This window comes from Staurois parvus, unplaced genomic scaffold, assembly GCF_062004578.1.
Source record: "Staurois parvus isolate SC_StPar_1 unplaced genomic scaffold, SC_StPar_1.0 ptg001263l, whole genome shotgun sequence".
Lineage (NCBI taxonomy): Eukaryota > Metazoa > Chordata > Amphibia > Anura > Ranidae > Staurois > Staurois parvus.
Window position 1 is genome coordinate 3,400,197 of NW_028319059.1, and position 7,304 is coordinate 3,407,500.

Genomic DNA, 7,304 nt, shown 5'->3' on the forward strand with positions numbered 1-7,304 from the left:
GGGGATGACCAGAGACTGCGGACATAGTACAGGAGATGACCAGAGACTGCGGACAGTACAGGAGATGACCAGAGACTGCGGACAGTACAGGAGATGACCAGAGACTGCGGACATAGTACAGGAGATGACCAGAGACTGCGGACATAGTACAGGAGATGACCGGAGACTGCGGACACAGTACAGGAGATGACTAGAGACTGCGGACATAGTACAGGAGATGACCAGAGCCTGCGGACACAGTACAGGAGATGACCAGAGACTGCGGAAATAGTACAGGAGATGACCAGAGACTGCGGACACAGTACAGGAGATGACCAGAGACTGCGGACACAGTACAGGAGATGACCAGTGACTGCGGACATAGTACAGGAGATGACCAGAGACTGCGGACACAGTGCAGGGGATGACCAGAGACTGCAGACACAATACAGGAGATGACCAGAGACTGCGGACATAGTACAGATGACCAGAGACTGCGGAAATAGTACAGGAGATGACCAGAGACTGCGGACACAGTACAGGGGATGACCAGAGACTGCGGACACAGTACAGGAGATGACCAGAGACTGCGGACATAGTACAGATGACCAGAGACTGCAGACAGTGCAGGGGATAACCAGAGACTGCGGACCTTACGGGAGGGAGGGGGAGCGGGTACCTGAATTTGATAGGTACCCGCTCCCACTTCCGCGGAGTTGTCCCTCCCTCTTCTTCCCGCGCCGTCTTCTGTGACAGCCGGGTGCCCACTGCGCATGCGCGAGAAGCGCTGCACTTTGTGAATGGCCCGGAGCCTTCTGGGACCTGTCATGTGTCCCAGAAGACACCGGACCATTCACAAAGCGCAACACTTCTCGCGCATGCGCAGTGGGCACCCGGCTGTCACAGAAGCCAGCGCGGGAAGACTGCAGCGCTGGAGCGAGCAACAGGTAAGGCCCTGCAGGAGAGAAGAGCTGAGCGGCCGGCCCGGTATTCTGACATGGTAGCGGCAGAAATACTGGACCGGCCGCTTTATATTCGCTCCATAAGACGCACTGACATTTCCCCCCCCTTTTTTGGGGTGAAAAAAGTGCGTCTTATGGAGCGAAAAATACAGTATTCTATAGAAATCTTCAAAACTGCTATAGGATAAATAATTTATTGTTATTTATATATTTGTTTACTTACATTTTATAGGTAGTATGGTGAGTTTTGTTTATTAAACATATAATTTTGGATACTACAGTTATCTGCAAAACATCTGCTATTGAATAAGTTCTTTTTATCTTACTTTTTTACATTTATTTATTCATGTTTTAGATTCTAGAAGTCGTGGGGTTTTTTGTTTTGTGTTTTTTTTGGGTTTTTTTTGCTTTTTAATGAAAAGCTGTTATTTGTGTCAAAATTAATTAATTATTTTGCAGAAGCAGAAACGTCTAGTTTTGGAAAGAATGGAGAAGGATGACACATCTGTCTGGTATTTGCTGCTGTTCAGGCTTCTCCTCACTTCCAGTCTTGCTGAAGTGTGCAGCTACATGAGAAAAGCCTGACAATACATTGTACAGGCTGAGCATCCACTATTATTTGCATGCATCTGTCATTCCAGCCACAGGAATCCGTTGATCCTTTCTTCTGGAATCCAGTGTACTGTATGTATCTAAACTGCTGCGTGAAGGTGGCCTCAAAGGTAAAATAACTAAACCAGATTTTTTTTTCCTGCCACTAGATGTCCTCAGTCTGATGACCAGAGCCTCTCAGCCCACTTCCTCTGAGCCCACCCCAGCCGGTGACTGGACAGTCCAATCAGCATGCTTATAGTTAGCACGTGAAGCGATTGGCTGCTTGTACTTCTTCCTTCTATCACCACGCTCTGTCATTTTACGTGGCCTACCACTTGGTGGCTGAGTTGCTGTTGTTGCCAGTTGCTTCCACTTTGCTAAAAAAAATCTGAAGAATATATTTAAAATATAATTTTTAAATATATTCTTCAGATTTTTTTAACATACTAAAAAAAGTCATTTTAACCAATTCAATACCGGGCAATTTTACACCTTCCTGCCCAGGCCATTTTTCAGGTTTCAGCGCTCTCACACTTTGAATGACAATTGCGCGGTCATACAACATTGTACCCAAACTAAAATTTTATCATTTTCTTCACACAACTAGAGCTTTCTTTTGGTGGTATTTAATCACCGCCGGGGTTTTTATTTTTTGCTAAATTAACAAAAAAAGACCAAAAATTTTGAAAACAAAACAAAATTTTCTTTGTTTCTGTTATAAAAGTTTACAAATAAATAATTGTTCTTCATAAATTTAGGCTGAGATGTATTCTGCTACATGTCTTTGGTGAAAATAACCCAAATTAGGATGTATTATTTAGTTTGTAGGAAAGTTATAGAGTTCACAAACTATGGTATAGATCTGAATATTGATAAATCCTGAAGTACTGACGGCCAATCTAATTTCTTGAGGTCCAAGAATGTCAGAACAGTACAGATATCCCCAAATGTCAGAACAGTACAGATATCCCCCAAATGTCAGAACAGTACAGCTATCCCCCAAATGTCAGGACAGTACAGATATCCCCAAATGTCAGAACAGGACAGATATCCCCCAAATGTCAGAACAGGACAGATATCCCCCAAATGTCAGAACAGTACAGATATCCCCAAATGTCAGAACAGTACAGATATCCCCCAAATGTCAGAACAGGACAGATATCCCCCAAATGTCAGAACAGGACAGATATCCCCCAAATGTCAGGACAGTACAGATATCCCCCAAATGTCAGAACAGTACAGATATCCCCCAAATGTCAGAACAGGACAGATATCCCCCAAATGTCAGAACAGTACAGATATCCCCCAAATGTCAGAACAGTACAGATATCCCCCAAATTACCCCTTTTTGCAGAGTAGACAGTTCAACGTACTTCATAAGAGGAATGGCGAGTTTTTTGAAGTTGTATTTTTTTTGTCATAATTTTTCTGAAAATGAAAAAATTTAAAAAATTATTTTCACTATTTTTTTTTTACATACTGTCACCAGTGCAGTACAGCGTCATCATATAACTGGCATGGTGGTAATCAGGGACACTGACTGGTGACAGTATGAAAAAAAAATATATATATATTTTTTTTTTATTATTTTAAATTTTTTATTACATTTTTTTAATTTTTATTAAGATTTTTTTTCATATTTTACTTTGACCAAAGTAGTACAATGTTACCATAGTAACATTGTACTACTTTGGGGAAGTGATCAGTATTTTTTTTTTTTTTTTTACACAATTTGCTTATAGATTGGTCACAGCAGGTCACATGGTACCGGCAACGGGGGCCGGTACTCAGATCTGTCGTCGGCCGTGTCCAAGGTACACAGCCGGTGACAGATCGCGCCGCTGCGCGGCTCTGCAACCGCGCGAACTGCGCATGTGCGGGAGCACGCCGAATGGCGTGCACCCGGAAAGCTGATGCATTTTTGCCGCCACCAAACGGCTATAGGCCGGGTGGCTAATGGTTAACATATATTTTTTACATATATATTTGTAAATCCATTCCAAAAATGTAGATTTGTATTTTTAAAGACATACAGTATATTTGAAATGATTTTTAAGATATCTCATATTTGAGATGATATTTTTAAAAATATTTTTCATATATATATATATATATATATATATATATATTTATTGAAATATATTTTGAAATATATTGAATATGGCCAAAATTTTAGTATTTCAAATATATGGCAATATATTTGGGAAGAATATTTTTAAAATACATTTCAAATATATTTTTCTTCAAATATATGGGCAGGGCTTGCCAGGAAGAGGTTAATGGAAAAGTTAAAAATATGTCAAAATTTGGTCACTCAACCGCCCCAAATTGGGGATGGCGGGCACAGGCCTAGCATGAATTACAGTGTACTGGATTGGTTCTTCCACAGCAAAGGAAGGCGACAAACATTGTAACTTGAATGCAAATTTCCAGCGAGTCTCATTTCCAAACATCGGAGTTCCTTAACCCTACACAGTATCTTAGCGCGGATCGGAGAAGCGCTCATATAAAACAGCCCCACGCTATAAAATCCCAGATTAAGAGATGGAAGATAGATATATACGTCTCGGCTGACAGTGACGAATCTCACATAGTGAACCGTCATACATCAAATGACAAAGTAGTTTTATGACCTGGAACTTTCAAGCAGCAAAAATAGATACTTTTACTTTTTTTTTGTTTATAATTCCTTTCAGTATTCCAACTACATAACAGAAATTTAGATTTTCTCTATTTGACTCCTACATAACCGCGGTCGATATTCCACCAATACCGGTTCGCGGGGCAAAAAACTAGCCTTGAAACAAGGTGGGAGAATATTAGGAGCGAACGTCGATTGTGTTCGATCCAACATTTCAAATATTTAAAGGAAGTGAAATACGAAGGGTGACCTTTCTCTTCTAGTAGTGCCGATTGACCGACTGTCACACTAAAGATTTGACAGTTACTGATCTGCAACAAAGAATTTGGACTTTTTTTTTACCATTTTTACTGGCTGCAGGTGTAGCATGGAGTCGCTGAAGTTTGTGTCCCCTTATAGCCCTGCACAGCCAGGCAACATGCATTTCAGGCAAGACTTGCATCCAGGAGACAGTAACCAGTCCTTGAGCTTTGTTTTTAAGTATTACTAGGGGAATTAGAACTTGGATGGGGTAAGGGGTATATGGGATGCCCAAGGGTAATGGCAACTGAGGTCAAACTCCTTAGCAACTATGTACAAGCCTTTACAGCAAATAGTCTCTTTTGGAGAGCTAGCCAGCATCTCCTGTGGTGCCACCCCAGACCCCAGATGACTCTTCTCCTCATCCAGCTTTACTGGGTGATCCCCTGGGCAGGGGATCCAGTGCCTGCCACTGCAGTGGGAACAGTCCCAGGTAAAAAGCTAATCCAGCTTCCCACTAGAGTACCTCTTTCCCCTTGCTGGCCAGGGGGTGCAGGTTTACTCACTCAGTCCTTCTTGTTGGTGGGTTGATGGCTGCTACCAGGCCTTCTAGCTGGGCCGCTCCTTTCCTGCTGCACAGGTGGTCCTTGCTCTGGTGGCTGGTGAAGACCTGAGCTTTCCTCCTTCCAAGCTCCTCTGCTTGTAAGTGAGCCCCTCTCAGACTCCTGCTCTCCAGCCTCACTTCCTCATCTTCCACCGAACTCTCCCACTGCTGAGCAGGTTCTACCACCTTTAAGGGCTGCCATGGCCCCATGCCAAGCTTCCTGTTGGGGATTGGCCAGGATCCCTCAAAAGTGCAGATCAGCCACTCCTCACCTCCGCCCACTGCTTCTAGAACTTTCTCCAAAGTTCTAGTGCAGGGGAAAGTCTCAGAAAGCTGGTCTGCAGAGCCTCACAGCCCCTGATTGAAATTTGATCCGGTGATTATTACACCTGGGCTGCTACTCAATTGTCAATTGGAGTCTAGCTCCCCCTAGCTGCCTAGCAGGGCGCTACACATGTGTAGCACCTCCTAGTATAGCGTAGACTTCTAGGTAAGATTAGTTGGCTCCCCTGTAATAAGAGGACCAGGGGTTGATTATTTTGGGCTGCTCAGCATCTCACAGGCTGCTGCTCTGATTGCTCCCCCATGCTTTCTAGTGGATTCTAATGGAAGCCACTGACATTTATTTCCCTACTCATCTTTTCTGACTGTTTTTCACTAGTTTTGCATTTGGCTAGGGTCAACATCACGACTGGTAGCATGAGGCCATACCTGGACCCTACAGAGGTTGCACAGCTAGTCCAACTCCTCCAGGATGGCACATCAATACATGCCATTGCCAGAAGGTTTGCTGTGTCTCCCAGCACATTCTCAGGAGCATGGAGGAGATTCCAGGATACAAGCAGTTACTCTAGGAGAGCTGGACAGGGCTGTAGAAGGTCCTTAACCCATCAGCAGGACCGGTATCTGCTCCTTTGTGCAAGGAGGAACAGGGCGAGCACTGCCAAAGCCCTACAAAATTACCTCCAGCAGGGCACTGGTGTGAATGTCTCTGATCAAACAATCAGAAACAGACTTCATGAGGGTGGCTTGAGGGCCCTGAGGGACATCGTCTAGTGGGCCCTGTGCTCACTGCCTGGCACCATAGAGCTTTATTGGCAATTGCCATTGAACACCAGAATTGGCAGGTCCACCACTGGCACCCTGTGCTTTTCACAGATGAGAGCAGGTTCACCCTGAGCACATGTGACAGACGTGAAAAGGTCTGGAGAAGCTGTGGAAAATGTTCTGCTGCCTGTAACATGGTTCAGCATGACCATTTTGGTGGTGGGTCAGTGATGGTCTGGGGAGGCATATCCATGGAGGGACGCACAGACCTCTACAGGCTAGACAATGGCACCCTGACTGCCATTAGCTATCCGGATGAAATCCTTGGACCCATTGTCAGACCCTACGCTGATGTAGTGGGTCCTGGGTTTCTCCTGGTGCACAACAATGCCCGGCCTCATGTGGCGAGAGTATGCAGGCAGCTCCTGGAGAATGAAGGAATTGATACCATTGAATGGCCCCCCACACTCCCCTGACCTAAATCCAATAGAACACCTCTGGGATATCATGTTTCGGTCCATCCAATGCTGCCAGGTTGCACCTCAGACTGTCCAGGAGCTCAGTGACTCCCTGGTCCAGATCTGGGAGGAAATACCCCAGGACACCATCCATGGTCTCATTAGGAGCCTCCCCCGACGTTGTTAGGCATACATACAAACGTGGGAGCCATACAAACTACTGAGGACCATTCTGAGTTGCTGCAATGAAATTTCAGCAAAATGGACTCGCCTGCTGCATCATTTTTTCATTTTGATTTTTGGGGTGTCTTTGAATTCAATCCTCTGTAGGTCGATCATTTTCATTTCCATCAAACAATGGCACATCCTTACGTTCTGAACACATTACCCCGTCCATGTCAGTATAGCGATCCAGCAGGAGATTTGTTCCCATTGAGATCTGATGTGTTTTCAAAGTGTTCCGTTCACTTTTTTTCACAGCGTTTTAGGGTCATGTGACCGCCGTGATTCGCTGTCATGGCGGTCACATGATAGGAAAAGGTCCCAGTCGCAAAGAGAGATCAGGACCTTTCCGTGAGTCACGGACATATGTGCTGGGATCGCTCTCAGCACATACAGTTATGTTCAAAATAATGGCAGTCAGACATCACTAACCGGATCAATCACTGTTTTTGGTAGAAATGATATTTCTACATGGCAAATAATTTACTAGCAGGTGTAGTAGAGTAATAGAAATCCAACAGACCCAACAGTCATGACATGCATGCTGCTGATTCTGT